At 38.9% G+C, this 21065-nt stretch overlaps 1 pseudogene across 1 annotated transcript; it reads left to right on the top strand.

Moving 5' to 3' along the window:
* Positions 1–776: 776 nt before the first annotated feature.
* LOC308196950 (ubiquitin carboxyl-terminal hydrolase 42-like) lies at positions 777–11721 on the top strand (annotated as a pseudogene). The gene is made up of 15 exons: positions 777–1005; positions 1713–1913; positions 2999–3109; positions 3270–3372; positions 3536–3603; positions 3760–3830; positions 4365–4447; positions 5677–5788; positions 6149–6289; positions 6483–6583; positions 7044–7185; positions 7865–8574; positions 8945–9033; positions 9362–10462; positions 10961–11721. The product of its transcript is annotated as a ubiquitin carboxyl-terminal hydrolase 42-like (transcript).
* The last annotated feature ends 9344 nt before the right edge of the window (positions 11722–21065 follow it).

The raw sequence follows: 21065 nt of genomic DNA, 5'->3' as shown, positions 1-21065 counted from the left end.
TTCTGTCAAGGTTAAACTCAGTTTCGTGAATGGCATCTTGGACAAAATCTTAAGCTGTGATTGACTCTCTGCTTAACAGAGGCCAAACGTGTACCTACTGAGAAGCAGGTCATAGGTGATAAGCCCTCACAAATTAACTTGCTATCACAAAGTGACGCCCAGAAAAAGTGTATTCAAAAGCTAGGCTCATTATAGAATCACAACCAAGCCATCATGACTGGTGCAGTAGACAGTGAGGTAGAGGGTGAGCCCTGGAAAGACAGAAGTAAAGTAGCAGCGAAATGCAGGTACCTTTGTGCACACGAAGCAGAAAAGCGCAGGCAGTAAAGTAATAGTGCTCCATTACTAGCGTGAGCAACAATTATATATAAATCGCAACCATTATCTATTAGATAATAGGTAATAATTAATAGATAATTGCAAAGCTCCAAAAATGCAATAAATAACTGATTCCCCTCAGAGAATGTCATTTGCATTTTTATATTAAAAAGACTCCAGAGTTGTAATGGATTAAAATCCTACGAAAGTGAAAGAAATGGCATCAGCCACTAGTTCTGCAGAAGCTAAAAGTAATACTGATAGAGTTTTGATGGAAATTTTTCCTTTGTGTGTTTAGTTTGGGGATTCCTTTTAAATCATTCATACCAGCAAGTTAGTTGTTCAAGGCCGTTTCTTTGAGATTAAGTGACAGGACTTCTACTACTCTTTTCTTCTTGGAATGCTTCTTGGTATTCTTACGTCAGCCAGAACATTTGTCTCTGTCGCAGATGAGAACAATGACCATAGTTAACAAGCCCAAATCTTCAAAGTCTAAAAAGCCATCTTCAAGGCGGTCTGGCAAATCCAAGAAACCGAGTACTAAAAAACTGATGTCACGCACCGCAAACTGGGGCCGGATACCACCTGCAGAAGATTCAAGCCAAGTCTCTGTGGCCCAAGGATGTGGAGGTGCTATTTATTGTAGATCCTCTGAAAAATCTAAGCCTTTTGCCCAAAGAGATCTAAGTAAGTGTGCGCTTTATCCTGCCTCCGTTTTCTTCAAAACAAAAGTAGAAAGTGGTAGTTCTTGCTTGTTGCACTGATAGAGAACAGGACTACTGTGAATAAAGACTTCCAAAGCGATTCTCCTAAGGCAACTGAAGTGACTGACGTTACAGAAATTAATTTTGATATATTTACAGTCGACAGAGAAATGTGGGGAGCATTTTGTAATGCACTGATTCATCCATATCTTTTCTGTTTTGCAAAGAAAAGTGTTTGATTGTTGCTATTCACAGGTTCCATTATTCACAGGTTTTTGAATGTTAAGATTGCTCAGGAAAAGATCTGATATTTGTAGGGGTACCGTCATTCCTAGTTATTTGTTTTTACATTGTCCTTGCATTTATTACCATATAATTTCAAGTCTAAGTTTGTGGTTGAAGTTATAATAAGGAAAAAAGCATATAATAAGGAAGAAATTAAAATGGTTGACTAAACTTTTTTTTCCCAAAACGTTGTGTTGACCAGCCAATTTGAAGATGGCGGTATTAAAGGTGTCTGCAATAAGTTTTTCTGTTTTGGATTGTAGCTAGTTCCTCTAGGTGCTCCCGCAGAATAGTATTTTTACTATGCCTATATATACTTTATATATTCACTATACCTATATATACTTAATACCTTTCTTAGAAACAAACAAACAAAATCTCTTTTTAAATATAACTTTCTTGCAGTTGTTAATGATGGAATTGCTCCGCCACAAAGGATTCTTTTTCCACCTGAGAAGATACGTATGGATTGGCAAGAAACACAAAGTGTTGGAGTTGGCCTGTACAATCTTGGCAACACGTGTTTTCTTAATGCTACTCTACAGTGTTTGACCTACACCCCCCCACTTGCCAATTACATGCTTTCTCTTGAGCACAGCCAGTCATGTGAGTACTTTCTAACAGTATTTTAAATCTGTTGGATAGCTGTGAAGGTGAAAGAACAGCAGTGATTCTGTGAGACAAACTTACTTGCCTGATTTTACCTGTAGACGCTGGCTTTGAGCATTGTATTAGCAGTGGGCTCGGAATAGCATATGGAGTGCGTTTAATGCACCATGTGTTTTTTTTGTTTGTTTGTTTGTTTGTTTTTTTAAAAGGATCTTTTCTTGCTTCATGGGAATAATGAAGTGCATTGGACAGTAATGCATTTAATGAACATTTGGCATTTGGGCTATTTGGGCTTCCTGCTGCTAGAAAGGCAATAAAATTTAGGATGTTGGCATCATAGGTCTTTAGTCTGCACAGCCGAGGTTCCATAATGCACTACAATAAATGGTCTGTTCGTTGTTGAACCAATTAAAAAAAAAAAAAAAAAAAAAAACCTAGAAAGCAATATGAGCTGTTATGAACACGACTAGATTTTTTTGTGGGACTGTATTAAAATCTAGACTGATTTTGTCCTAAATAAAATGTTGTACTATAAAGTAAATGTTGTACTAAACCTGTATGCTTTTTAGGCTGGTATCTTTGTATCGATACCTAGAAATTTAACTGTTTTCTTCCTGTATATAGAAATCGTTTCAGTTAAGAATCCTGTTGAAAAAAGGAGGGCAGAAGTACTATTACATACATTACTGTAATTTTTCCTTTCTCCCAAAGGACTCGTAGCTCTGTATCATGAAGCTCACCTGACAGCACTGTGCTGAAAATAACCCACGTTCTCTTAATGCTGTATCATCAAGGTCAAATATTCTTTCCTCATACATTTTGCAACCTGTGGAGTTCACATTCCTGTCAGCCTTTACAAACGTGACTTTGCAGTAGTCTTTTAGATTTCTCATCACAAAATGCACTTGAATACAGGCTTAATGGATATTTTTATTCTATAAAGTTGTGTGAAATGAAATGTTAGGAGACTGTTGGGACAAGGAGAGTGGATATTGTATCTATAGTTTAAATGTTACTTATATGTTTGTTTGTAGTTATGTCTGTTTCGCTAGACTGGGATGCTTTCTTCTTTCACTCTTCAGGTCGTGAACAAGATTTTTGCATGATGTGCACGATGGAGACTCACATTAACCAGGCCCTGCGTTGCACTGTTGATGCCATCGAGCCTACGCGTGTTATCAATAATCTCAGTCGTAAGTGGCTTCAGATGTGTTTCTTTTTCAGCATCTTGTAATCTTCAAATAATTATTTGATGTGTATAAATGGTTTTAACACTGTAAAGAAGAGAGATTTTAGAAACAGGAGAATTACTTCATTTTTAAATGAGGTGAATACTATCATCTTCTTATTTAGGAATAGGACAACATTTCCGTTTTGGCAGTCAAGAAGACGCACACGAGTTCTTGCGCTATACTGTTGATGCTATGCAGGAAGCGTGCTTGAATGGAAGCACCAAGTAAGCATAAACAAATTCACTTTTATACGTTCTCTAGCACCTTTTAGGCCTTTATTTACTATCAAAACTGAAAGTCTAGGTCATCCTTGGTTTTCATAAAACTCTTTGAAGAGTTAACTGTGTGCCTTAAATCTTCTGAGGTCTGATTATAATTTATTTCCAGATTGGACAGATCTTCTCAAGCTACCACCATCATTCATCAAATATTTGGAGGATTTCTAAGATCAAGAGGTACTTTTAAAAATATTCCTGTCCTTAGAACTGATCTGTGTCTTTTGTCGGTAGTAAAGCAGTCTGTAGTTTGTCTGAAGTAGTATCTATCGACAACTTGAATGTGGACAGTTAGTCTCCTTCACGTGTTGTTAAGCATTTATATTTTGCTTCCAGTGAAGTGCTTGAATTGCAAAGCAGTTTCGGATACGTATGAGGCATTTCTTGATATCACTTTGGATGTAAAGGTAGGAGGTTTTGTAAATATAATTCATGATGTTTAAGTACATGTATAACTTTCTAAATTAAACTTGTTTAACTTAAAAAACCAAACCACGTACAATGTTAAAATATAAGAGCTTGGTGGTGGTTAGAAAGTGGATTGGACTTTGTCCTTCTGTGGAACCCCTGTAAATAGTCTCCACGTCTGCATTGGGTTTAAGGGGAAAGAATTTTATTGCTGCGCAAAGTATAATACTGTCACACTTCTTTGTTGTTCTACCTCAATATATGTCTAATTGTTAGACTGTTGGATTTGTTGCCAGTATTGATGACAAAGCACACTATAGATGCTGTCTGCGTTACTGGAAAATGATTTGTTTCAAAGTAGAATGACTTCCAGGTGAGGTAAACGCTGAGCATGCTCTTTCTGCCTCCTTCTTGACAGTGCTCATAGTAGATCGCTTAAGTATGTGTTAGTCAGGTTCTCTTATAAACTCCTAGTGCGTCTCTGGAATTTTGAATTTACAGTGACTTTACGCTCTTCTCTCTCGCTCCTCTAGGCGGTTTCATCTGTTACCAGAGCTCTAGAACTATTTGTGAAACCTGAAGAGCTGGATGGAGAGAATTGCTATAAATGTAGCGAGTAAGATTATTACTAATTATGTCTTAATACTAGATATTAGTTTTATATATTACATGACTTAGAGCGTAAGTTATCCTTTAACTTCATTTAGAAATAAGGAGACGCAGCATTGTTGTTGTTGTTGTTGCTTCATTTTCTAGTAGTGGTGAGCTGAAGCAAGGAGCTATGGAGAATGATTTGGAGTGGAAGGCAGCAGCAGGTTCCTACAGGTCCTAGCGTTCACTGTGAAACAAAGTTAGATTGAGTGTCAGGGAATGTGAGCTGGCTCTGTGGTAATGAATGTTAGCAGCCTGTGCTGGCTCACTAAACAGCGTCTTGCACAGCTCTTGAACTGTGAAACCTGTCGATGTGGACTAATGTCCGAAATGAGCTCCCTTAAGCCTAACCCGTGCACAGGGAAAGCCTGTTGAGTTCAGGCGCTCTCTGTGCTGATCAATATGTAAGATGTTTCTACGTATGTGAGAAACAATTGAACATTTGCATAAGATGGTTTGGCAAAACAAGCTGTTAGTCAAACATCCCCTCAGAAAAGCACAGAGTGCCCGGCTCAGTTCTGTAGAATTCATGCCTGACCCCTCTAAATGAAAAATGCAGTATCCACTTCTTGTTGTTGGATACTAAGGAAATTAGGGTGTCGAATCAAGAGCGTCCAATAGGTTATTAAAGCAATTTAATCCCAGGTTCGTCTTGGCCTGCGGATCCTAGAAAGCAACATGCAGCGTATTCAGGATTCTCATAAGTGATGTCTGAGGAAGAGAAAGAACTGTAATAGCACCTCACATCTGAATTGCATGGTCCTTCCTTAATGTGCTCTTTGAGGTGTGATCGGTTCAGTCACACTTAAAGCCAGAATTTTCCGTCTTTTTGTGAGCTTAAAAGGAAAGGCCTTGCACATGTACAGTACTTTTTCCATTGCTGATAACTGTTATTAGTCTTATATATAACTCATTTTTACTATTTTTTGTTTATATTTTATAACTCCCTGGTAATACGCTTTCGTGAGAGATTCCTGTTCCCGCTATGCTCTGAGTTGTTGGTAAAACTTACCTTCTTCTCTGTATTAACAAACGTGACATGCAGTGCATGGGTTTATGAAAAGAAAAAACCAAACATATGATGCAAGTAAATATCATTCAAATAGCATAAGCATGCATGAGACATTAAAACGAGTTTGTTTTGGGGGCAAAAAAGATGATGCTTTCAAACACTTGTCTCTGCTTGTTTTTAAGGTGTAAAAAGATGGTTCCTGCATCCAAGAGATTTACCATACACCGTTCTTCCAACGTTCTCACAATATCACTGAAAAGATTTGCAGATTTCACAGGTGGAAAGATCAACAAGGTATATTTCCCGCTGTAATGCAACTTTGTCATCATGTAATGGGACATCCCCCAAAGCTGAAAGTTGTTAATATTTTCAGACAATAATTGTAGACTAACGACTATGGCTTATTCTTTCTCTTAATATCAGTAAAGTTCCTGCTTGACAAGAAGCATATACTTTCCTCTGAGAAGGCTAATTCATCAGAAAACAGTTGTCTGCAACTTCTAGTATTAAACGTTGCTTATGGGAAGACTTATTTTTAGTGAATCAAGAGATATATTCATATAATTCCAGTCTCTGTTTTTTGGAAGTGTTTTTCTCTGGCTAGTCCGCGAAGTACTCTGATATAATTTTTCTATCTTCTTGGTCTCTCTTTAGGAAGTAAAATATCCTGAGTATTTGGACCTCCGAGCCTACATGTCTCAATCAAGTGGAGAACCACTCCTCTATGCCTTATATGCGGTGCTGGTGCATCATGGTATCAACTGTCGCTCAGGACACTATGTATGCTACATAAAGGTAGAAGTCAACATCATTTCTAACAGGGTAAAGGTTGTGCTGGCAAACCAGTTCAAGTGTTACTAGTAGTACTGTTTCTAGGGAAAAAGATTTCATTATATGTTTATTTGACACGTGTGTATTTTATTGCTATCTGTGATTTCATTTGGAAAACATGCAATTCATCTGAAGATATCGTTGTCTTTATTTGCAGGCTGGTAATGGACTTTGGTATCAGATGAATGATGCAAAAGTAGTCCGTACTGACATTAAAAGAGTTCTTGGTCAGCAAGCTTACTTACTTTTTTATATCAGGTAATAACAAGTATTCAAATGTGTTCAGAAGAGATTTACTCTCCTGTTATTGATACTTTTCTTTTTGCAAGTGTTTTTCTTTCTCTCCCAGGAAAAGATGATTATTTCTCTAATTCAGTTCTGTCTAACCTGAAATTCTCTGTCATTTATTATCTTTTGTTGCTTGGCCTTAAACTGCAGCACTTGTGTAAATTGCTGTATATGTGTTATCTGTAGCTGGCTAATTTAGAGAAGGAGAGAAATGAAGGCCATCTGTGGTGTAAGAATGAATTATTGCTCTGAAAGTGATAGTCATAGTAGGAAGACTGTTACCTACTTTTCAGTTTGTAGTCTTGGCTAAGTCTTCTGTAGAGAAGGCTTCCATATCGTATGAACTGTTCCTATAAAATTATAGGATGGGATTTAATCCAAGAGTAGGCCGAAAGAAAAACTAAACTGAGATCACTGCTCTTTTCTGAAGGCGCTATGATTTGACGCTCGGAGAACGTGCTTTTTACTTAGCAGCACCGTCTTATCCCTGTTCATTCCCCCCTGGTCAGCGGGGGGCTAACAGTAAGCAGGCTGGATTTCTGGGACCACGACTTCCTCCTCATATGATTAAGGTAATTTAGGGAAGCGGGAGGGCAGATAATGGCACCAAACGGACAGTGGGTTTGGGGTTTGGTGTGGGGTTTTTTGTTTGGTTTTTGGCATCTTTGTTTTGTTTTCCTTCCCACGCTGCAGCTGTCTTCACAGCCCTCATGCTACAGCCAGAGTCATTCAAACAGTGGTTACTGCTGAATTGCGCAGCCATGCGACTCCATTGTTTATACCTCCTAGACAGCTTTGTAAAGCACAGAGAGCTACGCTCTTTGACAATTTAAGTAGAGTGTACTAATCCTCGAATCATTTAAAAGAGGACTTGTTTTTCCTATCGACGTCACTTTAGCTAAGACAGGGAAACCAAATTGTCTTATTCCTGAGCACCAGAACAATTATTCCAGGCTTTTTGGGGTATGTTTAAAGGGGAAACTAAATATATTTGGGAATAGCTTTAGGCAATGTTAAGTTGTTTGGATGGTTTTCAAAAATGATGTTAATTTGATATCAATATGCAGTAAACCAAAAGCAGGAATTAAATACACTTATGGGACTTGCATTTATCTTTTAAGGGCAGTGTTTTTTGCTTTTTAGGTGTTAAGACCATTTGTAGAAATACTTAGTAGGAGAATGACATGTTTAAAAATGTTAAATGGAGTGTTTCCATTAACCCGTCTTGCAATTTCTTCTTTTTAAATACAGAATTCAAGTCGTTTAAATGGAAATGGATCCATAAAAGAGGATGCAAATACCACTGGTGTCACCCTAAAAAGGCCATCTTCAGCACCACCAATGGCCTGTGTTCAAGAACAGGCGATTACCAGGCCTTCAATTACTGATACGTCAAAAAACCAGAAGATCACCATCAGTATTCACAATAAATTGCCTGCTCGTCAGACTGTGTCACAGCCTGACTGTCTTAGCAGTGCTGTGGAGGATGAAGATCTCTACAAGGCTGTTCCTTCATCCACAATCACAAATTCGGTAAAGCAAATGAAGCAAATACAAATACAAAAAAAAAAAAAAAAGAGTTTCTGCTGAAATTTTTGTGGAGCCAAAGGTGAATGGAAATCCTAAACTCAGCTCTGATAACACAGTCCCTTACGGTGCAGAATCTTCAGGAAAATCTGAGGAGGAGTCAAAGGGCTTATTTAAAAGGAATTGCAATGCAATGTGGAATTTTGGTTGGAAAGGTAGTCCGTACATTGCAGAATTCCCATTCTTCCTGTCAGAATGCTGATGAAGGAAGATCCCAGCATGAGCTGCCAAACACTGATTCACTGAATGGTGCTATTAGTTTAGTTCATGAATCTAAAGAAAACGGACTGAAACTTGATGATTCCACTTGCCAAGTTGAACCTGTTAAACCTTGTGAGATGTTCTTTTCTAAAACAAACGGATTGCTTGAAACATAGTAGTTTGCTCCATCGAGAATTTCTCACCCACGATGTATTCGGGAGTGTTTATCATGTTCCTAATTCAGGCGAAATGCTGAGAAAACACAGCACAAATTTGATCGTAACCCTTTGTGATATTATGCCATTAGAATTTGCAGAGCTGAGCTGACATTAGAACTTGTCAGCTTAAGCTGAGCTGAGATAAAAATTCTTAAGTTTCATAAAGTAGATTTTGGGAGGTGAGTTGGCGTTATCTTTGAAGTGTAGATAATGCATACAACACAAAGCGATCTTGCTTAGCATTTAATGTAGAAATTCTGAGAAGACTAGTCCTCAGCACAAATGGTATTTTTTCTGTCTGCTGACTTGTGCGTTTTAGTTGCAGATGCCTGGAGCTATGCCTCCAGTCCCTCGAGAAGTCATCATGGAATCCCTCACGGCCAGCCAGCTGAACAGCTTGTCAGAGGAAAGAAGGTAAAATGAGCACAGTCTGATTAAGACAAGATTTTATGGAAGTTCATTGCGGTTTTATCTGTCTACTAATACTATTTAATGGAAGGATTTAAATCAGTAGAATTCCGTACTGTATGGCCAGTGTTGCGAACAGAACTAATGATCGACACTGTGCATAGCACTCTGATGCAGGCTGGTGCCTCGCGGAGAACTTGTGTTTCTTCATAGAATGTTTTTCCATTTTTCTCCATTATCTGGAGAAACATTGGCTGTTCCCCCGTCGCCCCCACCCCTTTTTTCTCAGAGCAGCAGGTGGAGGGAGACGGAAACGTGTTTTTATTTTGTGCAGTGTCCCGGGACCTCCGAAATCTACTGAGAATGATGAATACCTTGAACAGTACCAATGTGATGACCGTGGAGACAAGGAGAAACCAAGAAGATCAAAAGAACATGAACTGATTTCAGAAGAAAATGTTTTCTACATCAAAGAGTCTTCTGAGACTGGTGAGAAATTGCGGCAAACTTCCCCTCTAAAGTCTGACAGTGAATGTAGTTCTAAAAACCTTTCCTCCTTAGCTGTTACAGATAGATGCCAAGATACAAAGGACGAGACTAAAAAATCTGACAAAGAGCGTTACCAGAGAAAGAGGGAACATTCTCCTACTGAAGAGAAGGAGAGTCAAAAAGATGGTCATTCCAGCAAGAGAAGGTGCTCTCGGAGTGTGGAAGTTGTTAAGCAAAAGCGTCGCAAGCAGGAGTATTGGGAGGGAAGCAGGTACAGATCTTCCCATAGTGAAAGGAACAGCCCTGATAATGGCAGAAGACCAGTAAAATATTCAAAGTACAGATCTCGAAGCAGAGGAAGATCAGAACAAGATAGCGCTAGATATTACCATTCCAAAGGGGAAAGAAGTTGGAGCAGAGAAAGATACTATCAAGATGAACCACGGAAATGGGAAAAATGTAGCTATTACAAGGATTACTATTCACCTCATGCAGCAGGAGACAGTAGAGAGAGAAAGTTCTCTCACGGTGATAAAGACTTTGACAAATTGACTCAGACTTACTCCAGCAGGTCACATAAGCGTTATCATTACAAAAGCAGATGGCCTCACGGTTCCCTCTTGAGAGAGGAAGATGTACATCACTTTAGCACACCCAGAGCAGACTCACATCGTTGCTCAGTAGCTCAGCAACATTCTGGAAAACATTCGCGTGAGAGACATGCACTTCCGCCTGTGTCAGCTCATTTGGAGAACTGTCGCCAGAAAAAGGCAAAAGAAGGAAACAGAAAAAGACAATATACTCGTGCAGAAGGTAGTGAAAGTGAAATAGAAAGGCAACGCAGAAAGGTAGAAAAGGAGGTTTTAGGTGGTGAAAACATGAAAAAATATAAGAAGTTCTAGAAGAAAAAGAAGTCTGAAGATAAACAGGGAGAGAAGGATTCCAAGTAAGCAGGGATTCCAGCCTAATCAGCATTTTTTTTCCTAATTCTTTTCTGGGTGCTTCTCATGTTTTGTTTTTTTTTTCATAGTTTCTGAGTTATTTAGATAGCATAATCTGGCTGGGGATCATGACTGGGGATCATTAGGTTGATCAGTGAAGACAGGAAAGGTATTGCTGAATTGTGTCAGAGCACTAGCTTTGGACCACGTAGTTCGAATCACATCTGCACACCATTCTGGATTAGGTTAAAATATTTTTTTTTTTTTACTTGCACATATTCCAGAGCTAACCATTGTTAATGATCTGTGTACCAACCAGGACCTATGGTCCTTCAATCTGAGGGCTTAAGTTTGCTGCATCTAAAGGAAGTTACATGTGCACAAAGTACCACAAAATAGCTGACATGCGGCAAATCATCGCCTGTGGTAAAATAAATAAAGTTTTCTGTATGCAACAAGTGCCACATCTTTTTTTCTCTTTTTAACTTGCATGTTTCTTTCAGACTTTATGATTTGTATTTCTCTGCGCTCCACTTTGACAATGCCAATCGCAAGCGTAACAAAAAGAAGAAAAAGGAGAAACATCAGGAAAGTGAAAGGCTTCTTGGAACACTTAGATCCTCGTTTCCAGAAGAAAACCCGGGAGAAGAAGGAAGAATCCCATCCTCCAGATGGCTCTTTATGAGAGCAATGCAGAAGTGAGGGCAGTAAACAACCTCACAAGGAAGGGAAGCCTTCCAGTGCAGGTGAAAGGAAGAAACATCGCATCCAGCGAGTATATTAAAGGTAAGCGGCTGCAGCATGTTTATGGGATTCCTTTTAGATTAATCTAGAGATTATCTAAAACAGTCTTTAAATGCTTGATGACTGAACAGTCTGCTGGATATTAAAATATGTTTTGAAAAATATGTTTCAAATGTTGTTTTTTCAGCTGTGTGGGGAGAACAAATACAGTGGCTATGAATATTTTGGCTATTATTCAGAACAGCATGTGGAGGGATATGTAAACTATGTAATATGTAAAAATATGTACTATGTAAAAATCCTGCTTTTTTTCTCCTTTTTGTTTTTTTTTTTTGTCTTTTTCTTTTTTTCCCTGCTATTATAGGTTTAAGAATATAGAGGAATGCGCTGATGGAAGCCATGTAAAGAGTCTCCAAATTTGCATTGGGTTTAAGCGGAAAGAATTTTATGTCTGCACAAATTATGATACTGTCAAAACTTCTTTGTTGTTCTACCTCAATATACATCTAATTGTTAGACTGCTGGATTTGTTGCCAGTATTGATGACAAAGCACACTATAGATGCTGTCTGCGTTACTGGAAAATGATTTGTTTCAAAGTAAAATGACTTCCAGGTGAGGTAAACGCTGAGCATGCTCTTTCTGCCTCCTTCTTGACAGTGCTCATAGTAGATCGCTTAAGTATGTATTAGTCAGGTTCTCTTATAAACTCCTAGTGCGTCTCTGGAATTTTGAATTTACAGTGACTTTACGCTCTTCTCTCTCGCTCCTCTAGGCGGTTTCATCTGTTACCAGAGCTCTAGAACTATTTGTGAAACCTGAAGAGCTGGATGGAGAGAATTGCTACAAATGTAGCGAGTGAGATTATTAACTAATTATGTCTTAATGCTAGATATTAGTTTTATGTATTGCATGACTTAGAGCGTAAGTTATCCTTTAACTTCATTTAGAAATAAGGAGACGCAGCTTCGTTGTTGTTGTTGTTGCTTCATTTTGTTTAAACAACTGGTGCACGGAAATAATCCCAAACTTGAAAACGTTACATCTGTTTTGGAAATCTAAGAAGAGTGGCTATTAGCTGATATTGGACTTTTCTCGTAGCATTGTCTGCACCATGGCTTGTCAAGCTTCCTAGGCGTGTAGCTGCATGCTGAAATATTCATATTGGCAGAAGTGAAAAGACATGCCCAGTAAGTAGTGGTGAGCTGAAGCAAGGAGCTGTGGAGAATGATTTGGAGTGGAAGGCAGCAGCAGGTTGCTGCAGGTCCTAGCGTTCACTGTGAAACAAAGTTAGATTGAGTGTCAGGGAATGTGAGCTGGCTCTGTGGTAATGAATGTTAGCAGCCTGTGCTGGCTCACTAAACAGCGTCTTGCACAGCTCTTGAACTGTGAAACCTGTCGATGTGGACTAATGTCCGAAATGAGCTCCCTTAAGCCTAACCCGTGCACAGGGAAAGCCTGTTGAGTTCAGGCGCTCTCTGTGCTGATCAATATGTAAGATGTTTCTACGTATGTGAGAAACAATTGAATATTTGCATAAGATGGTTTGGCAAAACAAGCTGTTAGTCAAACATCCCCTCAGAAAAGCACAGAGTGCCCGGCTCAGTTCTGTAGAATTCATGCCTGACCCCTCTAAATGAAAAATGCAGTATCCACTTCTTGTTGTTGGATACTAAGGAAATTAGGGTGTCGAATCAAGAGTGTCCAATAGGTTATTAAAGCAATTTAATCCCAGGTTCGTCTTAGCCTGCGGATCCTAGAAAGCAACATGCAGCGTATTCAGGATTCTCATAAGTGATGTCTGAGGAAGAGAAAGAACTGTAATAGCACCTCACATCTGAATTGCATGGTCCTTCCTTAATGTGCTCTTTGAGGTGTGATCGGTTCAGTCACACTTAAAGCCAGAATTTTCCGTCTTTTTGTGAGCTTAAAAGGAAAGGCCTTGCACATGTACAGTACTTTTTCCATTGCTGATAACTGTTATTAGTCTTATATATAACTCATTTTTACTATTTTTTGTTTATATTTTATAACTCCCTGGTAATACGCTTTCGTGAGAGATTCCTGTTCCCGCTATGCTCTGAGTTGTTGGTAAAACTTACCTTCTTCTCTGTATTAACAAACGTGACATGCAGTGCATGGGTTTATGAAAAGAAAAAACCAAACATATGATGCAAGTAAATATCATTCAAATAGCATAAGCATGCATGAGACATTAAAACGAGTTTGTTTTGGGGGCAAAAAAGATGATGCTTTCAAACACTTGTCTCTGCTTGTTTTTAAGGTGTAAAAAGATGGTTCCTGCATCCAAGAGATTTACCATACACCGTTCTTCCAACGTTCTCACAATATCACTGAAAAGATTTGCAGATTTCACAGGTGGAAAGATCAACAAGGTATATTAAGAATATACCTTAAGAATATAGAGAAATGGTCTGCTTTTATTTTCATTTTCTCTTTTTTTCATTTTTCTCTTAATATCAGTAAAGTTCCTGCTTGACAAGAAGCATATACTTTCCTCTGAGAAGGCTAATTCATCAGGAAACAGTTGTCTGCAACTTCTAGTATTAAACATTGCTTATGGGAAGACTTATTTTTAGTGAATCAAGAAATATATTCATATAATTCCAGTCTCTGTTTTTTGGAAGTGTTTTTCTCTGGCTAGTCCGCGAAGTACTCTGATATAATTTTTCTATCTTCTTGGTCTCTCTTTAGGAGGTAAAATATCCTGAGTATTTGGACCTCCGAGCCTACATGTCTCAGTCAAGTGGAGAACCACTCCTCTACGCCTTATATGCGGTGCTGGTGCATCATGGAATCAACTGTCGCACAGGACACTATGTATGCTACATGAAGGTAGAAGTCAACATCATTTCTAACACGGTAAAAGGTTGTGCTGGCAAACCAGTTCAAGTGTTACTAGTAGTACTGTTTCTAGGCAAAAAGATTTTCTGAAATAACCCCAAACTTGAAAATGGGATCTTGTATAAAATCTTAAGCTGTGATTGACTCTCTGCTTAAGAGAGGCCAAACGTGTACCTACTGAGAAGCTAGGTGATAAGTGTTTTTGTACACTTATAAGTGGTCATTTTGTAAAGAGACTGCTGAAAAATCTGAACAGTGCTGCTGCAGAACTCTGAATGGGGGGCTAGCAACTGTCTTAACTGATCTGGAATCTTGAGTTTACTTTTCAGTGGACAGGAGGAGAGTCTCTCAAGGCAAACAGAGAGAGAAATAACACCCGATACTCATGTCAACATAAATTTATGCTCAGAGTGTAGGTGTAGGAACAGCGTCGGTATGTATATGGAACATCGGGAGAGGAAACTATATCGGTATTTACAGCTTTTCTACTTCCTTGTCAGAGAGACGTTGTCTCCAAATTAGAAATTGATGTATTTTGAATAAGGGCTGGTGGATCGGATTTATTCTTACTAGTGTTAATATTTGCTCTTGATTAGTACTTAATATCTGGTAACGCATCAATCAATCGTCAAAAATAAACTTAAAAATGTGTAAGGCTTATCTCGTTGGTCGATACAAAGACCAAGGTCTTTTCTCTTTTCTCTTTTTTTTTTTTTTCCCAGTATTGTTTTTCTGTTTTCCTTCTCACTGCAGTCTTGATTTTGTTTCTTGTCCCTTAAGTATGTTTTCAATGTGTTGTTGAAACATTTTCCCTTTCAATGCAAAAAAAGGAGCTGTCACTGGTGTCTGCAAGTTGAAGACTGGAGCTTATCTGAAAATCACTGAGCCCAAGAGCTGTCACCTTAGTCTTCCAATAGGACAAGGATGTCTTCGTTTCTCAGTTAAATGCATTTTTCAGGTTTGTGTATTATTTTCTCAGGAATGGAAAGTGTGCGCACAATTTGCCAGTTGTGGGACTAGGAGTTCTCTTATTTCCTGTGCTTTGTTTAACCTGTCTTAAGTTTAATGGATAGCAATCAAGGTGTACTAGAAATCTGAAAACACTTTATGCTTTGTTCTCTCAGTCATTTTGGTATAACAAACTAGCTTATGGTTTAAACCCTCCATTAGGTTAGCATTTTCCCTAAACGTAACAAGTCCCTGTGTGCTACAGGAAGACAGTAACAAAAAATTAAGTATAGATATTCATCCTGCCATTATTCAGCTTCTGCCTATGGACAGACAATTACACTTATTTAAAGCGGTATCCTCTTGAAACCTAATCAGCATGTTAGAAAGCACTTAGTTATCGGCTTTTGTCCTGGAGGGCTGAGGTTTGTTTTGTTTTGTTTTACATTCAGCATTTCCTTTTCTAGCTTCCATTCCCCTGTTGTTTTGCATGAGGAAAACATGCAGCTTTACAAAGTAGAACGGAAAGAGATGCTTTTCAGTCTAACTTTTCAGTTTTTTGTAGGAGTTTTAAATGTGGTAGGTGCAAAACAGCATAAGTACTGCTGCCAAAGTTATATTCAAACAAGTATTTCTTGGAGAAGCAGAAGAAGCCCAGGGAGAAATAAATTTACAAACATGCTCTTCATGCTCTCCTTTCCCAAGATTTCTCTGAGATATATCCCATAGTCTGTGGGTTTTGAGGTATGTGGTTCCCAGGAGTGAAAAGGAGGGCCAAACAGCTCTCCTCTCGGATCTCCACGTGCCAGGGCTTTAGTGTACTGCCACTTATGGCTCCGCTTTTCACCTGGAAAAAGCGACCTCATGCTGTAAACTGAGGAGCCCTGCAATTGTTCTACTTGGGTTTTTTTTGTTTTTTTTTTTTCCCCTGCTCATATAGGCTTAGAAATGTGCTGATGAAACAATAAAAAAGCCAGCTTGGTACATCTCCTTACAAAAAAATAAGTACAAACTTGAGCTCCTGATCGGCTTCATGCTGAACTCTGTGCTGTTCTTGTCGTAATCTTGGTCTCTCAGTAGATAATATGGTTTAATTACGAATAGAATCATGTGATGAAGAAGATCTCACACTGCAACAAATTCAGCATCTCAAATGAAATTTTACATTTTCCGTGATTTTCTTTCTGAGCAGAAGTGTGTAGTATTAAATATATATATATATATATCTGTGATGAAGCCACGGTCGCAGTTACTCAGATATCTTAATAAGCACTTGCAGGAAGATAAATTGCTGCATCTTTTAGCATTATTTAATTGTAGGGTTAGAGACATGTTGATTCAACAGTGCTGTAAAGTTTCTAAGAGGTCACTTTGAAAAATACCAGCTAAATTACTGGCAAGACTGCACCCGTTCTTAAAAACAAACAACCCCCCCAAATCATCTGTTTTCCTCTTACAGGTAACTGAAGTAATCCCCGAAGAAGACAGTTCACTATCCAAAGGCAAGTTTTATTTTTAAACATTTTCTACATTTTATACCTAGCCACAACTTAACAACCAGTTAACGGTCGGTGACAATCCTGTTCAGTGTTGAAAATGTCATTCTGGCATAGGAAACAAAGGACTTCATCTTCTTGCTTTACAGCTGAATGTCTTCTACATAATGTTTGGAGAAGTGAAATCTTGCTAGAGGTTTTCAAAAATTCTGCCCGGTTTGGATGATGAAGTAAATTGCCATAGTCAGTAGATTCTGGCACTGACAAGTTCCTTCAAGCTAAAGAGGGAGTGCGATTGTTGCAAAGCATGACTGTGTTTTGAGACAGGGACGACCACAAGTTTTAATCTTAAAATACGACATGGAGGGGAGGCTGGTTGTTCACACATTCTTGCAAACATTAATACAATCTGTCCCATTATCAAGAACAAAATTAGGGACTGAACGGAGGTCTTTCAAATACCAGTGTTGCAAAAATAGACTTTTTATGCTACTAATGTCAAAAGAATCCTGATTGTACTAAACTGTGTCTCTTCTAGCTGATAAATCAGGAATAGCACAGAAGAAAATGCGTCTGCTCTAATGCTCTTTGGGCTTCGGTGAATTCTCTGGCCAGCAGATGGCGAACTCGCTTATTCTAAACCAGTCAAAAGTATAGGGAGAAAGTAAATGTCTTGCACACATTACACAAGTCCAGGGCATTGGGATCACTGGGCTACATGAGTGAAAGAGATGTACCCCAACAGTACCCCACTTAGATACGCTGCTTGCAACATAAGCAGGATGGGAGGGCTGTGCAAAGCAATTTTGGTAAATTGAGGAATTCATGTATTTCATCAAGCCTAAAGATACTAATTAGTTTCATGTGGGGGAAGGTCAGTCTTTCAAAGAAAAGAAAAAACATCTCTTAAGCAGGATTTTCTGAATGGTGGAATCTAATCTGAAAAAAGGCCACTTCAGCAGGTTATTTATTTATTTATTTATTTCTTACTGTATTGAACCTCTCAAGTAAGCTAGGAGCAGACTAGGAACAACTGAGGACTTGTTAGAGTGTGCCTTTTCACCTGGACTCATGTTACTTTGAATAAATTAACAAGGATAGCTAGTGATAATTTGTGATTTAAGGAAATTCCAGATACGTGAGAGAAAGAGCAGCGTTAAAGCAGTTAAATTCCTGCTCTCTCTAATAAGTGCTCTCTCTAGCCAGTTTCTGAACGCTTCTGTTCTGTGGCTAGGATTTGGTCAGCTTGACCACAAGATCACTAGTAAAACAAGGATGCCGTCCAGTCAAACCTTCAAATGAATGCAACTTACCTAAGGTCTACCGTTTGCTATCAAAACAGGTAGCTTTGTCCTAATATTCTGTACAGTTGACCAATTTTAGCATGGAACTGAAATGCAGTCAGTTTAATGGGAGGGCTTTGGAAGCTGCCTTCTCCAGTCAGTTCAGCCCTGTAGTCAGAGAGCAGATCAAGCTGTGTGCAGGCTTGTGACTTCTCTCTTTAGAAAGAAAACCACTGAGCCAGACAGTTCCATGTTGAGTATCACAACAGGGAATGACATTTCTTCCCTTTGTCTTTCAGATGCAGAGCTTACTGATGGAAGCCTTCAATACTCAGACTAAACCTACCATCAAAACGGACGACCTTTTTACCATCCAAACCAACCATTTTTCCATCAAACCCAACACCTTGGGTTTTGAAATGAAACTGGTAAGCCACAAGTCTTTATTGAATCCATTTTGCAGTGAAAGGGTTTTCTCTGTAACCTGATCATTTAAACTGTTGTGCTTAAAAGAAGGTCACTTGCAAGAGCGGTTATAATCCATGCTATAAAATTGAATCATCCTCTAGAAAGAAAAAAAAAAGGAGCAATTATCTTGCATGTACTCTTGATAAAGGAGGAGCTACACAATGGTATATAGTTTCACACTTTATTTTTGAGAATGTCCAGGCTTAAGTAACAGCTCTTGATGATAAATGAAAAGATTAATACGCAGTGGATTTACACAGAACATTGCGTTTTTAACAATGATCGATACAGAGTATTTGTCATGCAAATCACCTGTGTACACCAAGAAATACTTATTTCAATATATATCTGTACAGTATTTACATTTTATATTTAAACTCTAACTCGAAACATTTTCCAAGAAAATACAGAAATGGAACTGGTAAGCCACAAGTCTTAATCTGCAGCATTTGGTCTACAACAGACCTGGCTTTTCCAGCAAGCGTATCTACATAGATATGTAACAAATCTTAAAAATAGGCATTGTTTTTATATATGAAGCATTATAAATGCTGCTTGGTTTATAAAGCTTCGGTTTTGTACCCGTTTAAAACTGTTCAAAATGTCAAGTGATTTAGAGCTTACTTTGTCAGAATATTTTAAAATTTAAGTCAGTCCAGGGGAGTTTAACTATTATATACAGTTCTCTCCCTAGATTGCACTGGCAACGGGGCAGCAATTTAATGCTAGAAATAATATACTTCCTGCTACGATCTCCTCAGTTACATGTTACTCTAAATAATTATTTCTGCAGGGTATAAGAACTTCAAATACAGCAAACGAACTCTCAAGGCGTTTCCTTTGTGCTTACAGGTAGACACCGTCGCCTGGCTGGATAAACAGATTTTCTTGAAGGTGTTATTTCAGCATATAAGAATTGATTAAAAAAAAAAAAAAAGGTGCTTCATGGCTTATTGGTTTTGTAATCTCACAGTTCTCCAGGAACACTTGATTTGCTGCATTTCACCATTACACTCGTCAGTAGCACTGATTCTGGTTTATCACTATTTGCATTACAAATCTCCTTGTCCAAAGCCTAAACTGATGTATGCACTGCTTGAAAACAAAACGTGGTTGCAGAGCAGAAGACTCAAGTCATTAGGTTAGCAGCTGCGTAACCATACTGCTTTCCAAACATAAGATGTAGAGCTTATTGAGTTTCTATGAAGAGTTTAAACGGCTCCCATTAAGCAAAGATGTCCCCACACTGCTACTTCTTCTTAAGCAAGGATTCTACCTCCTTTGGCTGAGGCTTGCTCCCTTACATTCGAACATTCATCCAAGTAGCCTGCAATTCCACATTCGTGGGGGAAAGTCTATAGAATAGAAAAGGTTCCTCCAGTCTCTTCCTCTCAGCCTTTTTTTGAAGCATGCAATAAAGCAAAACATTCACAGGCTGACCTTCCATGCAAAACAAGGCAACTTAGTAAGACAGGAACCGCAAAACTGATTGCTCTTTAAAGTTAAAATGAGATTTGAAATAGATCAAGTTAGCAAGTGGTGTTAAGTCTGTAAGTAAGTCTGTTTTTGCCAGTGCAGCACAGTTCCCTATCATGTAGCCAGAGCTGCTTCTGTAGCTCCAAGAAGCAAAACTGCTTTGACAAAATACTGTGTCATGAAAGCATTCGTTGGTGCGGTAGGCACAGCTCAGGTTCAACAACTGAAAGACCATCAGAGTGGGACTGCAGAAAGATCTTTCAGAAGTTCCAAAAAGACATGTGGGGGTGGGAGTTTAGTTGTGTTAGATAACACAATCTTAGATAAAGATTTTGGTCTTAACGTAAAAGTAAGGGCGTCTACCAATTTCTTCAACTCCAACAACTGAAGCACAAGTCTGAAAAATCGCCTTTAAGAATGCAATGAAAATATTTAACTCTTCTGTATGTTCATAGTTTGTTGTCAAGCAAAGGAATGAATGCTGATGCCTTAACTATCTAGGGCTGTAGCTTACAGAAAGACTACACCTTCCTGTTTTTTTCCCTTTAAAAACGTTAAATCCATGTGAAATTATTTGGGGATGTTTTCACATGCAAAGCCTAATGCAACTCGTGCCTAATGCAAGCCCTGTCATCTTCTTCCTTTAGTAGTGTCGCATTAAGGGGTGTAGCCGATTGACCGTTACGGGTCCGGTCGGCTTCAGGGTACTGAACTATCACGGCCACGGATCCACCAACAACGCAGCACGCCCTCGCTCTAGTCGCGTTCAAGGAGAACTGTCACGGCCAGGAACAATGCAATTAAGTGCAGTTTATTACGGCAACAGATACACAGGTCCTTTGGATTGCCAGTGATAAATTCACTGTCTGCAAAAGCAAGCTAGCATGCATGAAATGCACAGGTACACGGCCTAGGTATTAAGATGTTAAAAAGCATAAAGACGCTAGAGATTTCTAAGTTTCCGTGGAGACGCCTGGTATAACCAAGCGTTCAGATCTTACCTCGCAGCATCCCAGTGGGCGGGGGGGGGGAGGGGTGAGAGGCTCAGCCTGTCGACTGATGTCAGAAGGTATCCTTCGTGACAGTATCTTCCCCAACATTCCCTTTCTCTTAAGCCAATTTATATTATTTTCTATCTTTTAGGTGGAGCTTGAGTGACTCCAGTCATGCGTATCTTGGTTGTGATTGGTAGAAATTACCTCGCTTGCGTTTAAAGGTACAGGCTCCGAGAAATTCAGAGGATGTGCTCAGTGAGGGGTGGTTGCCCCTTGGAGGCGGGTAGCTTTTGGGATGGAGGGGTGCTTATAATGCCTAGTCACTTAAGGCAAT

This window comes from Anser brachyrhynchus, assembly GCF_964034855.1.
Source record: "Anser brachyrhynchus genome assembly, chromosome: 6".
Taxonomy (NCBI): domain Eukaryota; kingdom Metazoa; phylum Chordata; class Aves; order Anseriformes; family Anatidae; genus Anser; species Anser brachyrhynchus.
This window is presented reverse-complemented; position numbering and strand designations above follow the sequence as displayed.